Source organism: Chiloscyllium punctatum, chromosome 23 (genome assembly GCF_047496795.1).
Source record: "Chiloscyllium punctatum isolate Juve2018m chromosome 23, sChiPun1.3, whole genome shotgun sequence".
Lineage (NCBI taxonomy): Eukaryota > Metazoa > Chordata > Chondrichthyes > Orectolobiformes > Hemiscylliidae > Chiloscyllium > Chiloscyllium punctatum.
Genome location: NC_092761.1, coordinates 27,361,499 through 27,384,966, shown reverse-complemented (window position 1 = coordinate 27,384,966; position 23,468 = coordinate 27,361,499). Strand labels below are relative to the sequence as shown.

General features: G+C 39.4%; 1 long non-coding RNA gene across 5 annotated transcripts in view; it reads left to right on the top strand.

Annotated features, from left to right (window-relative positions):
* Window positions 1–23,257, top strand: part of LOC140494041 (uncharacterized) — a 33,302-nt gene extending 10,045 nt beyond the window's left edge. Inside the window, exons 5-7 of one of the 5 annotated variants that reach the window (XR_011963874.1) lie at window positions 453–557; window positions 8,923–9,037; window positions 23,074–23,257. This is a non-coding gene — a long non-coding RNA (uncharacterized lncRNA). Of the gene's footprint in view, window positions 1–452; window positions 558–1,055; window positions 1,187–8,922; window positions 9,038–11,101; window positions 11,508–14,126; window positions 15,645–23,073 lie in introns of those variants that run through there. The other 4 variants (XR_011963873.1, XR_011963876.1, XR_011963875.1 and 1 more) reach the window with 4 other exon arrangements.
* Window positions 23,258–23,468: the final 211 nt, after the last annotated feature.

Below are 23,468 nucleotides of genomic sequence, written 5' to 3'. Positions count from 1 at the left end.
GATCGGGAGAGTTGAGGATGGAGGAATTTAGAGTTAGTGAGGATTAGAATCATATTGTTATCCAGCAAGGAAACAGGCCCTGTGGTCCAACCAGTCCATGCCAACCATAATTCCAAACTGAACTAATTGTACCTGCCTCCGCTTAGTCCTCATCCATCCAAATATTTCCTATTTATGTACTTATGTGAAAGTCTTTTAAATATTGTGATTGTATTCACAGCTACCACTTCCTCTGGAAGTTCATTTCACACGTATAATTTTTTTTTAAAACCCTAATGTCTTTTCCCAAATCTTTCTAATTTCTTCTCAAAATGAATGCACCTGAGTTTTGAATTCCCCCCCACCCCCGGCTATCCAGCCTCTCCTTCGAACACAATCCCTCCATTCATGGAAACATGCTGGTAAATCTCTTCTGAACCTGCTCCACTTTAATAATATCCTTCCTATAACAGCACAACCAGAACTGGACAGAGTATTCCAGAAGAGGCCTCCCCAATGTCCTGTACATGCTCAACATAACGTCCCAACTCCTGGACTCAGAGGTCTGAACAATGAAGGTAAGTTTGCTAAGCACCTTCTTCACCAGCCTGTCTGCATGTAACACACACTTCAAAGACCTGAAGCCCTCGGTCGCTTTGTTCCCATATCACTACTCAAGACCCTACTTTTATTGAGTGTAAGTCCTACCCTCGTTTATTTTGTCAGGATGTTATATTTTGCATTTATTCCAATCCAAAAAATTTTTGAGTATAAAGGCAGTAGGAGTATAATTAAGAGGGGAATCAGGAGGCAAAAAAGGGGACGTGAGATAGCTTTGGCGAATAGGGTTAAGGATAATCCAAAGGGCTTTTGTAAATACATGAGGAACAAAAGGCCAACTAGGGAGAAAATAGAGACCCTCAAAGATCAGCAAGGCAGCCATTGAGTGGAGCTGCAGGCGATGGGCGAGATAGGAAACAAGTATTTTGCATTAGTGTTTACTGTGAAAAAGTACATGGGAGATATAGAATGTGGGGAAATAAATGGTGACATCTTGAAAAATGTTCATATTACAGAGGAGGAGGAGGAGGTGCTCAATGAGTGGCTAAGGAGCTGGTGCAGGGGAAAAGGATTCACGTTTTTTGGATCGTTGTGATCTCCTCTGGAGTAGAGTTGACCTGCATAAGAAGAATGGTTTGTACCTGAATTGGAAGGTGTCTAATATCTAGGCAGGGACACTTGCTGGTGATACTCGGGAGGCATTAAACCAGTGAGGGAGTGGGTGTAAACCCAAGAAGATGCTGAGAAAAGTGGTATGTCTGAGGCTGGTAGAGCTCAGAAGTCAAATAGTCAAGGCAGGCAAGGGTCAGTATTAATATGATGGGCTGAATGAAGTCGGACTGAGCAGTTGCACTGCATTTACGTCAATGCAAGAGTCCTGACAGGGAAGGCAGATGAGCTCAGGGTATGGTTTTGAACATGGCACTGGGATATTATAGCAATTACAGAGGCACCACTCAGGGATGGATAGGACTGGCAGCTTAATCTTCCAGGGTATAGATGCTATAGGGAGACTAGAAAGGGGACAAGAGAGGGAGTGGCATTTTTGATATGGGATGGCATTATGTTTTTGCTTAGGGAAGATATTCCTGGGAGTACGCCCAGTGAAGTTATTTAGGTGGAACTGGGAAATAAGAAAGGGATAATCACCTTATTGGGATTTTCTGCAAGGATTTCGTCCGGGTGCTCTGGTTTCCTCCCACAGTCCAAAGATGTGCAGGTTGGGTGGATTGTCCGGGCTGAATTGCCTACAGTGTTCAGGGATGTGCAGGTTGGGTGGATTGTCCAGGTTGAATTGCCCACAGTGTTCAGGGATGTACAGGTTTGGTGGATTATCCAGGCTGAATTGTCCATAGTGTTCAGGGATGTGTAGGTTGGCTGGCCCTGGGAAATGCAATGTTACAGGGGAAGGTTAGGAGGCTCTCCAGGTCAAGATCAATGTGATGGGCTGAATGACCTGCTTCCACACTGTTGGGAGTCTCTGATGATTCTACTAGTTTTAAAATAGTTACAGAAAATAATATACCAGATCTAAACGTTAAGGTTCTGAATTGGACAAAGGCCAATTTTGATGGCACAAGGCAAGAACTTTCATCTGGCCCCTCAAGCCTGCTCTACCATTCAATAAGATCAGAGCTGATCTTTTCATGGCCTCAGCTCCACATTCCTGCTCTCTCACCATAACCCTTAATTCCTTTCCTGTTCACAAATCTACATTTTGCCTTAAAGGCATTCAAGTTGACAACGTCAAATGATGCACTCGGCAGGGAATTCCACAGATGCACAACCCTTTAGCTGAAGAAGCTCCTCCTGAACTCAGTCCTAAATCTGCTCCCCCTTATTTTGAGGTAATGCTCTGTAGTTTGACCCGCCCGCAGTGGAAATAGCCTCCCTGCTTCTGTCTTATCTACTCCCTTCATAATTTTATTGTTTCCTCTCCAACCTCCCATTCTTCTAAATTACAATGATTATAGAACCAGTTTTCTCAATCTCTCCACATACACCAACCCTCAACTCCCAACTCAAATTAGTGAACCTCCTCTGTACTCCCTCCAGTGCCAGTACATCCTTGCTAATGCAAGGGGACCAAACCTGTACACAGTACTCCAGGTGTGGCCTCTCCAGCACCCTGTACAGCTGCATCATAACCATCCCTCTAGCAATGAAGGACAATATTCCCTTCACTGCCATAATTACCTGCTGCACCTGCAAACCAACTTCCTGTGATTCATGCACAAGGACACCCAGCTCCCTCTGCACAGCAGCATGCTGCACGTTTTCACCATTTCATCATCAGTTTGCTGTTAGTCCGACCAAAATGGATGACCTCACATATCCCAACACTGAACTCCATCTGCCAGACCCTTACCCACTCACTTAACCTGTGCAGACTGACAGAGGCCTCTGCAGACATTGCTCTACCTCATCTTTGTATCAAATATGAACTCTGACACCGTACACTTGGTCCTCAACTCCAAAACATTTGTGTAAATTGCAAACAGTTGTCGTGCCAACATTAATCCAAACACCCGTTTATTCCCATTCTTTATTTTTTGTTGGTTAACCGATCCAGTATCAATGATAATACATTACCCACAATGCCATGCATTTTTACCTTATTCAGCAGCCTTTTGTTGGCAACGTATCGGATACCTTCTGGAAATCCATGTACACCACATCCACAGAGTCCACCTTGTCCAACGTACTCGTCGTATCCTCAAATAATTCCATTAAATGCGTTAAACGTGACCTGCCTTTCATGAATCCATGCTGTGTCTGCTCAATGAGACAATTTCTACCCAGATATCTCACCACTACTTCCTTGAGAGATTCAAGCATTTTCCCCACTACAGAAGTTAAGCTAACGGGTCCTTTTTGAAAAATAGTAACACCACATTTGCAGCTTCCAGTCTGTCAAAACCATCCCAGAATCCAACAAATGGTAGTAAATTATCATGAGGTCTATTTGTTACTCCCCCCCCCCTCCCCCACCATCTCCTTTAGTCCCTGGGATGCATTCCATCAGAGCCTGGATACCCATCTACCTTTAGGCTGTTATCTTTCCCAACATTTCCTCTTTACTGAGAATGATTGCGTCTGTCTCCTCATCTGCCATTGCCTCCATAGGCCTGCGACAATGAGAGTACACAGACAGTATGTTCCTGTTAAGGTCAAGGCTGGTAGGTGTAAAGAATGCTGCCTGACGAAAGATATTGTGGGCCTGGTCAAGAAAATGAAGGAGGCATATGGCAGGTACAGAGAGCTGTGTTTGTGTGAATCCCTAGAGGAGAATAGGGGCAGTAGGAGTATACTCGAGGTAAACCAGGAGGGCAAAAAGGGGACATGAGATAGCTTTAGGAAATAGGCTTAAGGAGAATCCAGAGTGATTGTACAAATACACTAAGGACAAACGAGTAACCAGGCAGATAATAGGTACCCACAAAAATCATCAAGGCTGTCTGTGGAACAGCAGGAGGTGAGAGCGATTCTGTATGAGCGGTGAGATTTTACAAACAAAATGTGCACGTCGGAAAACACAAATTTGAACGTCCCAGTCTCGTGTTTACAGTAAACGGGGAATTGCCTCAGTGTGGCTGCAGGCATGAGTGCGCGCCGCCATCTTTATTCGGGGCAAGAATTCTCTGTACACATGTGGAGCCACCAGTTTTGTAGGGGGCAAGGTGCAGCCAGGCGCATGTGCAGCCTTTCTCTGGTACAGAGTCATTGGGCAGGATTTACACAGACAGAGCACATTCAATCTCAGAGAAATGGATGTTTATTTCTGGATTTTTTTCGTCATTCATTTAAATAATTTGGTATCGTAAATGAGTTTACAGGTCATACAAAATTGGAGGGGTGTGGATAATGAAGAAGGTTACCTCAGATTACAATAAGATATTGATCAGATGGGGTTTAATTTAGGTAAATGTGATGTGCTGCATTTTGGAAAAGCAAATCAGGGCAGGACTTGTACACTGAATGGCAAGGCCCTGAAGACGTTTGCGCAACAAAGAGAGCTTGGACTGCAGGATCATAGTCCTTTCAAGTCAAGTTGCAGGCATATAGGATGATGAAGAAGGTGTTCAGTATATTTTCCTTTATTGGTTTGAGCATTGAATATAGGATGTGGGAGGTCATGTTGCTGTACAGGACATTCGTTAGGCCACTTTTGGAATATTGTGTGCAATTCCGGCCTGCCTCCTATCAGAAGGGTGCTGTGAAACTTGAAAGGTTTCAAAAAAGACTTACAAGGATGTTGTTCGGGTTGGAGGATTTGAGTTGTAGGGTGAGGCATAAAAGGCAAAGGTGCTCCGGTGTTAGAATCATGAAAGTGATGGCCCCTTAACAGCGCATCAATGAATATTCATGGGCTATGCATATACCTACGTGAACACAGGCCACTCACAATATGAACACCTATCTCCCTCTCTCTGCCTACATTCCTTGTCTATGTGCCCTTTCCTGCTTCCCTTGTAACATTGTGGGTCTGATTACCCTCCCTGTACTGCAGCTATTCCCCTGTGTTTCTCCGTTTGCCTCAGCTCTCATGGCCCAATTCAGAATGTGGTTAGAATTATCTCCCACTGAGAGTCCCATGTTTATAATTACAGTTAAATAGGGTCCCATGTCATCTTTTAAATACATCAAACCGATTTCATCATCCCCCGTGGTCCTTACATACATCAGGCTTCCTTTCTGTATGATCCTCGATATCACCCTTTTGTCTCTGAGTCACCAAAGTTATTTTAGCCCATTCAGCCTGTCCCCTCCCCAGTGTGTCCCTGTAATATCTGTAAATGCCTGGAGCCACTGATCGGCTGTGCATTGGGGGAACAGACTCTCACCCTCACCCTCTTATTGCAGGGACGGATTCTGCTGTACACGTCAGGACATCTTGGGCCGAGGGAGGGTCCGTACATCATTTTCAGTGAGACTGTGTACCTCTACTAATTCATCCATATTGTCCCAATAAGGCCCATTATTACCAATTCTCTGTCAGGCTGGGTGTTCATTCACCAACATCTGTCGTTCAGCTGGATAAACGGTTCAGGTTCCGTTTCTGTCAGTTCCCCTTGTTGCTCCCTACTGTCTGTCCAAGTTTGAGCTTTGATGCACAGTGGAGCCATAGACAGGGCCTTCTGGGTCTTATAGGGCGGTGGGTCATCCCACCCATTGTCGTCCCTCTGTCCATACGTGGCTGCTTCACCATCTAACCCGTTCCAGTCAGTGTCACCATCCTCACTGCCTTCTGAGGAGAGCGGGGCACTAGGTACCTCCCCCACTGTAACTACCACCTGGCCCTTTGGCTTTAAGGCCTCACGTCTGAGAGCCACCACCTTCACTTGTTCCTGTTTCCCATAATAATGTAACACATCCTGTCATTCCTGGAATAAAACAGAGCAAAATGTAAATTTGGTTTGACTTGGAATATTAATAATTTGACATTCACTTTGACATATCTATAGAGGTGAGAATTGTACTGTGATTATTTAAGTGAATTTAACATGATCATACAATGAATATAACTCTGATAATCAACGACAATGAATGAACTGAATAATATGTGATTATTTGTACCAGTTCTTGCATTGAAAATTCAATTTTATTTTAATGCTTGTCACCCATTACACCGTGGGCATTGTTATTAGGGAATAATGTAATGGAAGGATATCAGAGAAAATAAATTGACTTTAATTTTAGCTTCACTGCAATAATGAACCAAAACAATATTTGGAAATATGGTTAAACTACATAACAAAGTTTCCAGTGTCATTATTGACATGAAAACTATTTTAGTTTGCAAGTTGTTTTGCTCTAAGAATAATTGGAAATGAATTGTGATTATGAATTGACCATTTAAAATATATTTTGAAGAGAATAGTCAGATATATTTTTTGGAGGAAACTTAGGAAAGGAAATAAATATGTATGCATTGGTATTAATAGTTTTAAAATGTTTGGAAGTTGACTAGAATTATTTAATCGAGAGAGGCTGCATGATTATTAAGACTAATTCACCTTTTTCATTTCATTGTTGTTTTCCCTAGAATCTGTTGTGGTGTAAGCTCTTGTTGTGTGCAATGGACTGTCACTAATAGCTTAATTAACCTGCGAGTCTCAGATCAGGTTTCCTTTGTCTGTAAGTCAGTCTGTAAGTGCGCGACACACCTGCTTTTCTGAAGGGAAACAGAGACTCTTTTCAAAGGAAATAAGTGACAGTTCTCACTGAGAATGATTTCTACCACACACCATAAGCAGGGAAGTGTTTTTCTGAAGAATTTCATTGTCTATCTACAAACTGATGGTGTGTTTGTCATATACCTGTGTTTGTCAGTTTGTGGAGGATTCAGCACCTTTGTTTTGAGCTAGTTTTATACAAGTAGTTGGTTCATTCTGTCTTTGCCAAGAATGTTGTTTACTTTCCCCTTTTACTGTGATTCTGCAGGTTAGAATATTCTGAGAGTCAGTAATATTCAATAACTGAACATTGAATGATTTTGACTCTAACAGAGCAGTCGCCTTGTTTTCAGCTGATTATTCACTTTCCATTTCCTGGTTGTGTTGAATGTTACAGAAACAGGCTCTGAGCAATGTTTCCATTCACTTGTGTTGGAGTCACTGACAGCCACGTGGTCAGTCAGTTTCAGGCTGATGGATCAGTTTCTCTGTCCTATTAGATGGTGGTCACTTGCTCAGTTTCTGATGGCTCACCTCAGTGTCAGTCCATCAGCTGCTGAAACCCTGCATCCAGCATTTGTTCCCTCTCACAGTGACTACTCCAACACAGTCCCAGCTTGTCTCCCACCTTCACCTCCACATCCTCATGATCACCTCAGATTCTACTGTCTGTGTCCTTAAAGCAAGTCACGTAAGACATCTCCCTCCATTTTAACCTCATCGACATTATGTTCAGAAATATGATTTCAAAATTTGGTTCACTGCTTTTAAACCTACCCATGCCTTCACCCTGTCCTCCCAGTGTAGTTCCACACCTCCCTGAGGTAGCTGCACTTATCCAATTCCAGCTGCATGAGAGTTTCTTGTTTTCATCTCCTCCCTGTTGGTGGCTTTAGTTTCAGCTGCTTTGAACCTAAACTTGGTAATTCTCTTCCCCCAATCCCTTCAACTCTCCTCCATTCTATCAGCACTCCTTTATTTAATCCAGTTTGATCAAGGTTTTGGTTTCCACCCGTAAAACTGTCCCTTTGTAGCTCGGTAACAGCCTCGTGTTATCATTGCTGAACTGTTAATCCAGAGACCCAGCGAATATTCTGGGGACCCTGATTCAAATCGCATTACAGCAAATGTGGACCTTGAATTTAATAATCATCTAAAATTATGGGTCTGTTGATGACCATGAAACTATTATTGATTGTCAGGAAAAACCCATCTGTGTCACTGATGTCCTTTAGGGAAGGAATCTGCCATCCTTACCTGGTCTGGCCTGCATGTGACTCCTGACCCACAGCAATATTGTTAACTCTTAACTGCTCTCTGGGTAATAAATGTTGCCCTAGCCAGTGGCGCCTACATCCAGTGAATGAATTTTAAACAAAGCTCTCAGTCTGGGATCATGTGAGAAAGAAGCAGAAGGTGACCATTATGCCCCTTGAGCCTGCTCCACCATTCAAGAAGACCAAGCCTGATCTGTTTGTGATTTTTATTCCATCTTGCCCCAATGCCCCTTAACACGAATCTATCAACCGGTGTCTTAAAAATACTCAGTGAATCCACCTTCTGGGGCAGAGTTCCAAAGTTGCACAGCCTTCTGAGAGGAAACAAATTTCATTATCTATGTCCTGAAAGGGTGAAGCCAATTTTAAAGCAGTTCCCTCTAGTTCAGGAATGACCCACAAGAGGAAATATCCTTTCCACATCCACCTTATCAAACCATGCAGGATCTTATATACTTCAGTCATGTCACCCCTCACTCCAACTGAAACAAAACCAGCCTGTCCAACCAACCCACATTTTATTTCTGTCATGCCGGTATGAGTGGGGTTGAAATGTTGTCTAATCTTTATTATGCAGTGAATGTGTTGCTTCACTGTGTAGGTTTCAAGAATCAACATGAGCCATACTAGCTTTCCTGTCTCACTGTATTACATATAGCTTACATCACTGTAGTGTTTCCATGCCTCCCTACTTTGTCTAATGAAAAGGAAGGAGAGATAGATTGAGAGAAGTTGTTTGAAAATTTGTTGTCGTCAAAAAAAATATTTGGTCTTTTTGTAGAGATTGCATTATAATTGAAATAACCAGTTCGTTAAATATTACTGACAAAATAGTACCAACAATTTACCAATGACTGAGGCCAGGATTAATACCCAGTTATTTCCCTTCTTTTTCCTTACTCCCTTCTTGTAGTTGGGGGTTATATTAGCAATGTTCCTGTCCTCTGGGACAGTCCCTGACTCCAGTGATACCGGAAAGCTCACAATTAAAGCCTCCACTATCCCTTCAGCTATCACCTTCTGGGGCGTGGTCCATCTGTCCAGGTAATAGATCTATTTTCAAATTTTTCAATTTTTTAGCATTTTCTCCTTGGTGACTCTTAAATGCTCTCTGGGTAATACATTTTGCCCTAGCCAGTGGCACCTACATCTAGTGAATGAATTTTAAACAAAGCTGTCAGTCCTGGGATCATGTGAGAAAGAAGAAGAAGGTGACCATTCGACCCCTCGAGCCTGCTCCACCATTCAATAAGACCAAGCCTGATCTGTTCGTGATTTATATTCCACACTCATCTCTGTTCCACCGCCACCCGCCCCACCCCCACCCCCGCCACCCCGACTGTCCCTGAAATTTTGGGATATTATTTGTGTCTTCCACCATGGAGACTGATGCAAAGTACTTATTCAGTTCCTTATCCATTTCTTTGTTCCCCATTACTATTCTTCCAGCCTCAATTTCCAGCAGCACATGTCCATTTTCGCCTCTCTTTTGAACTTTATGTAACTAAAGAAACTCCGGCAATCATGTTTTTAATATTACACACTCGCTTTCTCTCATGCTTAATCTTCTTTCTCCTTATGTTTTTTCTTCATTGTTCTCCATTGTTCTTTTTTGGCTTCCCATTTCACTGACATCCCACTGCCCTTTGCCATGTGATATGTTGCTTGTATGCTTTCCCTGACTTCCCGAGTCAGCCATGGTTGCCTCACCCTCCCTGATCCATGCTGCTTTTTCCTCGGGATGAATTTTTACTGTGTCACCCGGACACTCCCAGAATCCCTAGCCATCACTGTTCCACTCTCTTTCCTGCTTGACTCCTCTCTCAGTCAATTCACTCCAGCTTCTCCCTCATGTCTCTGTAGCTGCCTTTATTCAGCTGGAATACAGTTACATCTGATTCCATCTTCTCCCTCTCAAACTGCCGCGTAAATTCTATCATATTATGGTCCCTGCCTCCTCAGTGTTCATTCACGTTAACCTCCCTTATCAAGTCTGCCTCATTGCACAACACTAAATCCAGAATTGCCTGTTCCCTAGTGGGCTCCACTGCAACCTTCTTCAAAAAGCCATGTTGCAGAGATTCCACAAATTCATTTTCTTGCAATCCACTATCATCCTGATTTTCCCAGTCCCCCTGCATATTGAAATCCCCCCGATCACTGTAACCTTACCTTCCTTACATGCTTTTCCTATCTCCTCATGTAACTTATGCCCAAATCCTGACTATTGTTTGGAGCTCTACAGATAACTCCCATTATGTTTTTTTTAACCTTTGCGGTTCCTCATCTCCACCCACACAGATTCTACATCATCTGAGCCAATGTCATTTATTGCTCTTGACTTAATTCCATTTCTTACTGTTCACTAACCCCAGCCTCTCTGCCCACCTGCCTGCCTTTTCATTTGGATGTGCATTCTTGGATATTTAGCTCCCAGAAAGCTTCAGCCTTATCTTTCGCACTGATGTGTTCAGCTCTTCCATCATTGATGATGGGAATATTTGTAGAACCTCCTTTTCCGGTGAGTTGTTCAATTCTCCACCACCATTCTCGACTGGATGTGGAATGAATGTAGAGTTTAGGTCTGATCTGTTGGTTGCTGCATCGCTCAGCTCTATCTGCAGGTGGGACCTGTCTCCAAAAGGACTGTGCTGTGGTAACCGACACTGACATGGACTGTCTCATTTTCTTCTTCAATCCAATCAAGCGACCTATTGCATTTTATTCCCTCCGTTTTCCGATCTTAATAAATATCCAATCAATTTCAGAGCAAAATGCTTTCAAAATATTGAATCAATTTATTTGTTTAGATACTAGCACTAATTATCAAGTCATTGCCTTGACAATAATTGCATAATAATTTAAATTAGTTTTGCTAACAGGTATATTGTGGTTCATATATCAATTTAATTTATTGACTCTTAGGACAAATTGTATAACATTTTCTTTTTTCAGAATTCTAACAACAATTATTAAGTCATCAGCATTACAATAATTTCACAAAGCTTTAACTTATTCTGGCTAACAATTACAGTGAATTTCATATTTGAAAATAATCTAGTGTTCCCTTGTACTAATACAGTAATATAAAAATCCATTTTCTTTCAGATCATCACACATACAAAAGAATCAATGATTTCTGATACAACACTCGTTGTAAAAATCTGACTTTTTTCTCATTAAGAGTCATCGAGTCATAGAGGCATACAACATGGAAACAGACCCTTCACTCCAACCCATCCATGCCGACCACATTTCCCAACACAATCTAATCCCACCATATCCCTCCAAACTCTTCCTATTCATATACCAATCCAAATGCCTCTTAAATGTTGCAATTGTACCAGCCTTCACCACTTCCTCTGGCAGCTCATTCTATACACTTACGACCCTCTGTGTGAAAAAGTTGCCCTGTAGGTCTCTTTTATATCTTCCCATCTCAACCTAAACCTACCATCTTTAGTTCTAGACTCCCCGACCCCAGAGAAAAGACTTTGCCTACTTACCCTATCCATGCCCCTCAAAATTTTGTAAATCTCTCTATGGTCACGCCTCAGCCTCCAATGCTCCAGGGAAAACAACCCCAGACTGTTCAGCCTTTCCCTGTAGTTCAAATCCTCCAACCCTGGCAACATCCTTGTAAGTCTTTTCTGAACCCTTTCAAGTTTCACAACTTCTTACCGGTAGATAGGAGGCCAGAATTGCACGAAATATTCCAACAGTGGCCTAACCACTGTCCTGTACAGCCCAAAACATGACCTTCTGACTTCTGTACTCAATACTCTGACCAATAAAGGAAAGCATACCAAACGCCGCCTTCACTATCCTATCTACCTGCGACTTCACTTTCAAGGAGCTATGAACCTGCACTCCAAGGTCTCTTTGTTCAGCAACACTCCCAAGGACCTTACCACTAAGTGTATAAGTCCTGCTAAGATTTGTTTTCCCAAAATGCAGCACCTCGCATTTAACTGAATTAAACTCCATCTGCTACTTCTCAGCCCATTGGTCCATCTGGTCCAGATCCTGTTGTAATGTGAGGTAGCCCACTTGGCTCTCCAGTGCACCTCCAATTTTGGTGTCATCTGCAAACTTACTAACTATACCTCTTATGCTCGCATCCAAGTCATTTATATAAATGTCAAAATGTAGAGGAACCATCACCGATCCTTGTGGCACTCCACTGGTCACAGACATCCAGTCTGAAAAACAACCCTCCACCACCACCCTCTGTCTTCTACCTTTGAGCCAGTTCTGTATCCAAATGGCTAGTTCTCCCCATATTCCGTGAGATCTAACCTTACTAATTAGTTTCCTATGGGAAGAACACCTTACTGAAGTCCATATAAATCGCATCTACTGCTCTGCCAAAATCAAACCTCTTTGTTACTTCCTCAAAAAACTCAAGCAAGTTTGTGAGATATGATTTCCCACGCACAAAGCCATGATGACTATCCATAATCAGTGCTTGGCTTTCCAAACACATGTACGTCTGGTCTCTCAGGATTTGCTCCAACAACTTGCCCACCACCGAGGTCAGGCTCACTGGTCTATTGTTCCCTGGCTTGTCCTTACTGCCCTTCTTGCCCTAACGTTGGCACCACATTAGCCAAAGTCCAGTCTTCCGGCGCCTCACCTGTGACTATCGATGATACAAATATCTCAGCAAGAGGCCCAACAATCACTTCTCTAGTTTCCCGCAGAGTTCTGGTATACCTGATCAGGTCCTGGGGATTTATCCACCTTTACCCATTTCAAGACATCCAGGGTTTCCTTCTCTGTTATCTGGACATTGTGCAAGATATCACCATCTATTTCCCGACAGTCTATATCCCTTCCATATCCTTTTCCACGTTAAATACTGATGCAAAATACTCATTTAGTATCTCCCCCATTTTCTGCGGCTCCCCACAAAGGCCGCCATTTGAATGACCTCGGTAACTTCAAATTTATTAATTTTGAAAACCTTAATTACTTTTCCCTGCAATAATTCCTGTTTATGTCCACACATAGCTCAGTCAAATAGCAAGGTGAGATTTATCATTATTCTAATGTTCGCTAATAGAGCTTTGAAAATCTATTTGTTGCTAATATGTAATAACTGTTCAGTTCAGTACATAGAACATCGAACAGTACAACACAGTACAGGACATTTGGTCCATGTGCTAACCTTTTATCCTCTTCTAAGATCAAACTAACCTATATTCTCTTCATTTTGCTATCATTCATTTACGTAGCCATGAGTTACTTAGATACACTTACTGTATCTGACTCTACTACCACTGCTGGGAGTACATTCCGCACACTCATCACTCTGTAATAGGAACCTACCTCTGACATCTCCACTAAGCATGCCTCCATTCACCTTGAAATTATGCCCTCTTATGATAGTCATTTCCACCTGGGAAAAAGAGTCTCTGGTTGTTCACTCGATCTAAGCCTCTCATCACTCTATCTAAGCCTGTCTGTCAAGTTGCCTCTCATCCTTCTTTGCTCCAATGAGAAAAGCCCTCGCTCCTTCAACCTTTCATCAGAAGACGTGCCCTCTACTTCAGGCAGGATCCTGGTAAACCTCCTCTATGAGGGATCTATGGACATGGACTCCAAGATCCCTCTGTTCCTCCACACTGCCAAAAATCCTACATTTCATTCAATAGTCTGCATTCAAATTCAAAATTCTAAAATGAATTTCTTCACACTTTTCCAGGTTGAACTCAGTCTCCTACTTCTCAGCTCAGATCAATGTCAATGTCCCGTTGAAATCTTGAAACACAGTTTAAAAGACAAATCAAATGAGTCCTAGATGAGTGTTCGCTACAAATAAAGGTACGTAGAATTCAGGAAGAGCTGACCTATTTGAATGATTAAACAATTCCTTCTAGAAAACACAGTAACTAAATCTTTCTTACAATTCAGTAATCCTGCAACTAGATTATACTTCTCAGTTTACATATCTTAATGAATATCTAATTAATGTCTGTGTAAACTGCTGGAAAATGTTTAATCATTTCATTTGTTAAAACGCCACCGTTAATTATCACATCGCTGTCACAATAAGTGAACTCTATTTTAATTATTGACTGAGGTCAAGTGACCTGTGGCCCGAAATTGAATGTTTGAAATTTACCGACAGCCACAGAAATCTGATCGAAAAGAAACCTGCTCAAATGAAATCAAACAGAGCCAGCATCATTCAGCTCCAGAAAAGAGGTCACAAAAGTTCCGGGGATCCAGTGACAACCAGCCTGAGAGTTGTGTATTCGAGAGGTTGAACCAGATTTTCTGGCATCTTGGCTTCCAGCCAGTTCCTGATCATAGCACGCCTCTCATGGGAAGGAAAACAGTGAAGGATGTTTGTACCAACCCACTGGATGGATCGAATACAGCTCATGATCATCCTCAAAATTTTGTCACAAGATTATTAATCATTTGCCAAATCATGCAAAATAGCCCAATGCTACTGAAATCAAATTACTCTTAATCACTGCACATAAAACCAAACGATGGTCTTCAAGGTCACCTAATCACTGTTCACTGAATATCTCTTTGTAATAATCTTATTTTTCCCAGGATGAATAACCACAACAAACATCACCATAACACCCCATCCAAAGATATGCAATAGGCACCTTCTTATAATTTACACACATCTTTCTCTGACCAATAATCACCCTTCATCATTAATAGATGAGCAAGCTAATACTGACATTTATTGAGATGAAGAAATTCCTGAATATTACTAATGTTTGTGATAGGTTTCTCGACTATTCATCACAGCAAAAGTGTAATTATGGCTCACTGTATTTGTAGCTGCAAGCATTTGCGCATAACCGATTATACATTTTTTCAGAGAAATTTTGAAAATAATTGTGCGACAAATACTGTTGCCTATTTTTTGCTGTGATACCCACATTCCTTATCTATTTATTCTCTTCCCAACTCTGACTCAAATTTGTAAATATTGATGATATGAAAAATTCCATGAAATTATTCTTTTTGGGAAGAAATGTAAAGCAAGAAATTCTTGAATAACTGAGAATTATGAATGACAAAACAATGATAATTAATAATCACTGAATGTCTAATATGTTTTTTGTCAATCTACCAAAAAAGCAATTTAATCTTCATGTCTCTGATCTCAATAAAAAGTCTAATCAACATTAGAGCAAAATAATTTTAAAATATCGAATCATTTAATTTGCCAGAGTACTAAAATTAATTGTAAATTCATTGTCACTCCATTAACCAGACGGTAATTCAGTTAAATCTTTGTGACAAGCATCGTGAGATTCCCATTTTAGTTTAATATGTTATTTCTTACAATGAAAAATGTAGTCATTCTATCCAGGTTAAAACATCCACAAACCAACCAATGAAACAACCAAGCATTCATAGTAAATATGTTATCTCTTCTTGATGTGAAAACACAAAGTAATCATGGAATTAATATGAAACCTTAAGTCATGTCAGATTGCTATTCTACTCTAATAATTACTGTTCATGTCTACACTTTACACAGTTGCACAGTAAAATCAGATTTCTCACCAATTTAATGTTTGACATTAACTGTTTTTCAGACTAATTGTTGCTTATATCCAATATTTAATAATAGTTCAATCCAGTACATTCATCCCAAAGTGTAGTATCATGTTTCCATACAATGACTTGTGTAAACACATTGCACTGTACAGTTTTGCAATCATAGCAAATGCTGATTTTTATTGTAATAGTGCAATGCTAGTTGATTTTTAGTTCAATAATGGAATTCGTGTTGATGTTTATTTTAATCCTGTTTCATTTGCTTTGATTATATTTCAATTCCATACGAACATGCATTTTAATTTAAATGATTACACTAAAAGCTACATTGTGTTTCTTGCTAAAAAAAATTTTAAAGTTCCCATTCCACTTTCTTTTGTGAGAAATGAAGTTACCTACATCTCTTGTTCAGGTCAACAAACACAATAACTTTTGAATTCTTGAAAGTTGTACCCCTTTTTTTTAAAAAAAAGGAAAGTATCTTTTAGCTGAAATATCACGTCAAGAGATTTTTTGCTTTTTCAGATCATGTGCCCTGCAGAAGTGTTTTTATGTTCAATTTGTTACAACAAACAGCTGCTTTGGAACTGTTGATTTTGTTTTAATGTTTATTACAACATTACTTATTAATGTTCAATAATCACAAAATCATGCAAATTGATTTTCTATCAAATGTCATTGACTGTATCTTGTGGTCACTCAGATATTCACTTTCTTTACCAATAATTTTCTTCCAAATTCAGGTACTAATGTTTCAACATTGATCAGGATAAAATCACATAAATTAAAAATACATGTTTCTACAATTAATTGAATTGAATGAAATGCATTACTGTATTTTTTGCGAGAAATGAAGTTACCTACATCACTTGTTTAGTTCAACAAACACAATAACTTTTGAATTGTATTGTCTGCATTTTTCATCAAAAATAAATTATTTTCAATAATAACTGAATGGCTCATTTATTGTTCCCAGTCCATCAATCTCGCGACTATATTTCAGTTTTCAGTTTACTGAGCATAATGAACGTCTAATCAACATCAGAGCAAAGTGTTTTTAAAATATTGAATTGATTTATTTGTTCAGATTACAGCATTTATTTTGAATTCATTAGCCTTATAATAATTGCAGAATAATTTGTTTGTGTTTCTAACGTGATCCACATTTTAATTTAATGTATTGTTTAATTTAATCCACTGTAACAATATTGTTGTTTTCAGGTCAACTATCCCACAATGGAACCAGTGATTTTGCATCCAACATATTTTGAAAGTATCTGACTTTTACTGATTTGAATGATCGCATTAATCTCAGCCGTAGAAATTCAGGGAACTGCAATTACATTTCACTGCAATAATTCTTGTTCATGTCTACACATTGCACAGTCACATTGCAAAATTAAATTGCTCCTTCTTCTAAGTGCGTAGATAGATTTTCAAAATTCTAATTTCTAATAATTGTTCAGTTCAGTCAGGGGTATAAATGTGCAATAATGGCTCAGTGCAAGAACTGTTGTGAAGATATTGCAGTGTACAATCTCACAATCATTGTAAAGATCAATTTCTGCTTTAACCATGGAAACATAGTTGAATTGATTTAATTATATTTCACTTCAATGTTCATATTCATTGTGTTTTTAATCACAATAAGAGTGAACTATTTTACATGACAAAATTAAAATTCATTCCACTTTATTTCTGGACACAAAACAGAATTAACACACGCTCGTTCTCTCCTTTACCAATCACAGTCAACTTTGAATTGTAGAATGGTAGATTGGCACAGCACAGAAACAGCCCATTCAGCCCAACTTGGCATGCTGGCCAGGTTTCCTAAACTAAACTCGTCCCATTTTCCTGTGTTTGTTCCATACCCCTCTGGATGTTTTCTATCCATGTAACTGTCCAAAAGTCGTTTACATGTTGTAATTGTACCAGCCGCTGCCCCTTCCTCTCACAGCTCATCCCATATGTGCCAAACATATTGTACGAATAAAATTGCCCGTCAGATCCCTCTTCGATCTTTCCCCTCTCAATTTAAATATTATTTACACTGTAGAATCTTTAATACTGCAAAGTTGATAGGTATTTAGAAGCAGCATAATCCCCTTTATATTTTAATCAGTGACCTAAAGCCAATAAAGTGCAGATATTGCGGTCATAGCAATGAACAACAGATACAAGTTGAGGAAATGTTGGATTGAAAAGCAATTCAATAGACACCTAGATATGTTCTAACCAACTCACAGAGGTGCTTTGACACATCTCTGTTGAAGGTGGGAATTCAACCCATGCCTCCTGGTGTATTAGTACAGACATTACCAGAGCGCTCAATAATGTTCCCATGCAGGATGGGCAGGACTATAATCATATACTTACTATGGTTACTCAATGGGAAACTGCTCAGATATTTATTGTGATAATTGGACTAGGATTGTATTAGACAGTTCAGTGTGTAATGGACCAATTAAAATAATTAGTAATTTCTAATACTGATGGACCGAAGCGACATTGATCTCAATGAAATAAAAATGTCACGATAGTCAAATAATTCGATATGTTTGAAACAATTATTCATATACAGAAATTAAAATTAAACTGCTTTGTAATGCATATGAATTGGAAATAAAGAATTAGTCATTCAATGTGACTACTCAGCGAAAGACAACTTCCCTCATTTTCACAAAATTGTGATTTCTAAGAATTCAAGTTTTACTGTAATAGAACAAACATTTCGGGTGTAGGTTTGCTCGCTGATTTTTAGGTTTGATATCCAGACGTTTCATTACCTGGCTAGGTAACATCATCAGTGGCGACCTCCAAGTGAAGCGAAGCTGTTGTCTCCTGCTTTCTATTTATATCTTTCTCCTGGATGGGGTTCCTGGGGTTTGTGGTGATTTCATTTCCTGTTCGTTTTCTGCGTGGTTGATCGATGGCATCTAGATCCATGTGTGTGCTTATGGCGTTGTGGTTGGAGTGCCAGGCCTCTAGGAAATCTCTGGCATGTCTTTGCTTAGCCTATCCCAGGATAGATGTGTTGATCCAGTCGAAATGGTGTTTTTTTTTCATCCGTGTAAAAAAAACACATTTCAACTGGGACAACACATCTATCCTGGGATAGGCTAAGCAAAGACATGCCAGAGAATTCCTAGAGGCCTGACACACCAACCACAACGCCATAAACAAGCACAGAGATCTAGATGCCATCTGTCAACCCCGCAGAAAACGAACACGAAATGACATCACCACAAAACCCAGCAATCCCACCAAGGAGAAAGATATAAATAGAAAGCAGGAGACAACAGCTTCGCTTCACTTGGAGGTTGCCACTGATGATGTTACCTAGGCAGGTAATGAAACGTCTGGATATCAAACCTACAGCTCAGCGAGCAAACCTACACCCTAAACCTCAACCTGAGGTATAAACCGTCACAAACCTTGCGAGAACAAACATTTGTTAATTCTGTTTTGCATACGGAAGAAATACATGAAATTGAAATGATATTTAGCATGAAAACAGTTAGTTCTTATTGTAATAATCAGAAAACAGAAATGTTGGCATTGAAATGAAAAACAATCAGGACAAGAATGCAAAAAACGGTGGCTACTGGAAATCAGAAACAAAATCAGAAATTGCTGGAAAATAGTTCAGCAGATCTGGCAGCATTTGTGAAGAGAAATCAGAGTTAATGCTTTGGGTCCAGTGACCCATCTTCAGAATGCATTTTTGCTCACAGTCAGTTCAATCCAACTAAGCTTCCACACTTCAAACTATTTTTGGTAAGATTAAGAGATTGTAGAGTGCAATACGTTTTGCATCAGTTGATGTACTGAGCCGTAATTCCTCATCTAAAGTTGGAGATATTAGATTTCAACAATGATTACCGGTTTGTTAATTGCAATAATTAGTTTTAAAATGGCTGATAGCAAATTTAAGAATGATGAGAAAACCCTTATTGCAATGTAATTGTGCAATATGTTGGAAAGAACTGAAATATTTATGTGAAAAATAGTTAGCCACTTCTTAATTGATAAGGCTGATTAATATTCCTTCCATTAATATGAGAATTCAAATGAAAGAAAACGAGATAGTTATTATGAATTTTGGATGAGAAACCATTGGTGGATTGCAGGTCTGTTGACCTGAAAAGAAAGTTAATATTTCATTATGATACTTGCAATCAGAAATAATGGATTAAACTGAAATGTGAATCGCCTGATGCTCATTACTAAGATTAAAATACATTATGGTGTGGTAATTGAAATGACAATAAACTAACAATTAATGTTAGAACTCAACACTTAAAATGATTCAATATTTTCAAAGCTTTTTTTTTACTCGGTATTCATTAAGATCAGAAAACTGAGAATTAAAATATTGGGTTAATTTAAAAACAAAAATAGACCTTCAGAGATTATTCATCAGCATTGTTCTGTCATTGAAAAACCGCATTTATTCAAGAATTCTGCATTTCTTTCATTTTCTGTCTTTTTTTCCAAAGGGATCTGAACTGAAACTTTTCTGTTTGTGATAAAAATGGATATAAGTGACATGGATTAAAATCGAATTGAGTGAGTTAATAGGTTTGCAGGCATTACAAAGTTCAGTGGAGTTGTGGATAATGTAGAAGGTTGTCAAGGAATACTGCAGGATAAAAGATAAATTGCAGATATGGGCAGAGAAATTAAAGGTGAAGTTTAATCCATATAAGTGTGAGGTGTTTCACTTTGGTAGATCTAATACTAAGGAAAAGTACATAATGGCAGGACCCTGAACAGCTTTGTTGTTCAAAGTGATCTTGGCGTTCAAGACCATGGCTCCCTGAAAATGACCATGCAAGTAGATAGGGTGGTAAGGAAGGCAAATGGCATGCTTGTCTTTATTGGTCACGGAACTGGTTACAAGAGTCAGGAAGTCATGTTGTAACCAAAGTCATGTTATAAGACTTTGGTTAAGGCATACTTAAACGATTGTATTCATATCTGTTTGCCACATTACAAGACGGGTATGGAGGCTTTGGAGAAGGTACAGAGAGCAGTTACCCGGATGCTGTCTGGATTTGGAGAGGCGAGAAAAACTCATTCTACCTTTTTGTGGAGTGGCAGAGGCTGGGGGAAGACTTTATGTAAGTCTATGCAATCATGAGATACATAGATAGGTTTGACACTCTGAATGTTTTTCCCAGAGTTGAAACGGCAAAACTATGTGACTTGCGTTTAAGGTTAGGGGAGACAGTTCAAGGGGCAATTTGTTTTTTTACACGGGAGTGGGGGTAGGTGTCTGGAATGAACTTCCAGCGATGGTGGGAGAGGCAGATGCGTTAAGGCTCTTTACTGTTCATTTAGATAATTTGGAAGGATATGGACCAAGGGTAGGCCGAAGCGGTGAGTGTCTTTTGCATTATGTTCAGCACAACGTTATGGGCCAAATGACCTATTCCTGTGCTGCACAGATCATTGAGAGAAAACTAATGTCTCACTCATATGACATTTAATCTAATCAATATTAATCACTGGTGTCAGAAATACGAATAAAGTAAGTAGAGAATGAACTTAACTATAATCAAAAGATATAGTCAATGACATTTACAGAGGTTTTTTTTATATTTGTTCTGAATTGTCAGATTAATAACTTTGGTGATGTATTGAAATGTTTACAGTTACAGATGTGCTGAGCCAAAATTACCCTTTTTATACTGAAGATTGAACTAGAAACATGTTAGAAAGCTTGGAAATATTCAGTAAGGTGAGATTCGCACATCAGTTTAATCCATTATTTCTTAGTGCCGATACTGCAATTAAAAAAAACCGTTCAGGTCTACACCAAAAAGCATTGCTTTTCCACCCAATGCTCATTGGAAATATTTGAATGCTACTCATTTCTACAAGAAACGTAATCACAACCTGATCAATTATGAGATATCTAATGGCATTTCACCAATAATTACTGTTTATTTCGACACATTGCTCATTCAAATAGCAATGTGAGATTTCTCATTAATATTCAGTTCACTGACAGTATAATAATAATTTTGTTATTGCTAATATCTAACCATTGCCTATCCAAATGGAGTATGAAGTTGGAATTATGGCTCAGTACATCAACTGGTGGAAATAAATTGCAGTGTTCACTCCCCCAATTATTGTGAATATCAATGTGTATTTTAATTTGGTTTGATTATATTGTTCTTCAACGCCAAGATTTATTGTATTTCTGTTCACAGTAAGATTTAAATATTTTAAAGCTAAAATAAATTTCAAATTTGTGACATTTTGTGTAAACAAGAAAAAAGGATTTTACAGCTGTTTGCTCTTTCCTTTATCAATCAGAGTGAATATGCAATTGTTGGAAGTTATACGTTTGTGGAAGGAGGGGAAGTTCTCTGCAGCTGAATAGTCACTGTGAATAACATTTTCTTCAGATTGCGTCCTACTGCTAAATGTTCTAATGATCTTTCTATTATAAGAAAAAAAACACTTTAAACATATACAGCAGTTGTATTTTTTTATGAATTTACAATAAGTGCATGATGTGTCTATTTATCTTTCTCTCAATTATCATAATCTTAATTTTTAAGTAAGAGCATATGTGATTAGTTCCATCATTATTGTGAATTGCCATTTCATTCTCAGTCGATTACACAGAAACAGTCTAATTAATTACCAGCCCAGTTATCGGAATGAACACTGGTTCGTTTGCATTTGAGTAATCCCAATCGATTATAATCCCACCCTTCCTTGGTGGGAAGATAACGAAAGGAACTTGTGGAGCTCTACTAGTGTCTCTCTCCTAGGAGAATCAAAGTAATCACAACCTGATAAATTATGAGATATCTAATGCCATTTCACCAATAATTACTGTTGGAGGTGTGAGTTCATCTTGAACAGAGATGCATCAGAGCAGCTTAGAATGGTGATTAGAATATAACTAAGCGGAGTTTGCATTGTTTTTAAATCCAGTTTTGGATCTGCTTCTGTCTGTGATTCATTCTAATAATCTCACAATCTGCAATCTTTTATCTGCAGGTTATTAATAAAAGGATGTATCACATTGCATTGTCTCTAAATTTTAAGTTTGAGGACTTAGTAGTTTTCAAAATTTAATATATCTAAGAAATGAAATTCATTTGATTTTAAAATCAAAATACCTTGCTACATCCAATTATTATGCATATGGTGGACAACAGGATTTTAATGCCAATCAGATCATGAATGCCCAAACATTGTTTATTCTGTGAACTTAATTCTGCAGAAGAGATTCAATAAGCATTTAGCACATCAGTATTGTATATTTGAACACCTCACATGTACTTATCCTTATTTTCTAGTCCAAGCAAGATGAAAAAAAAGTTCGATTTTTCTTCAGTAAAATGAAGCAAATGCCACTTGCTATTACCCTTCAGTTCTTCAGATTACCTTTATTATACAATACAATGTTGTAATTCATCTCATTATTGCTATGTCTTTTATTAAGTTTAATTTCTACTTAATGTTCAATTGATGAACTGCCTGAGAGTTCGGTTTATTTTTCCTCCGAGCAGAGCGCTTTAGGGAACATCTCCGAGACACCCGCACCAATCAACCAAACCGCCCCGTGGCCCAACATTTCAACTCCCCCACCCACTCTGCCGAGGACATGGAGGTCCTGGGCCTCCTTCACCGCCGCTCCCTCACCACCAGACGCCTGGAGGAGGAACGCCTCATCTTCCGCCTCGGAACACTTCAGCCCCAGGGCAACAATGTGGACTTCAACAGCTTCCTCGTTTCCCCTTCCCCCACCTCATTCTAGTTTCAAACTTCCAGCTCACTTACTGTCTCCTTGACTTGTCCGACCTGCCTATCTTCTTTTCCACCTATCCACTCCACCCTCTTCTCTTTGACCTATCACCTTCATCTCCTCCCCCACTCACCCATTGTACTCTATGCTACTTTCTCC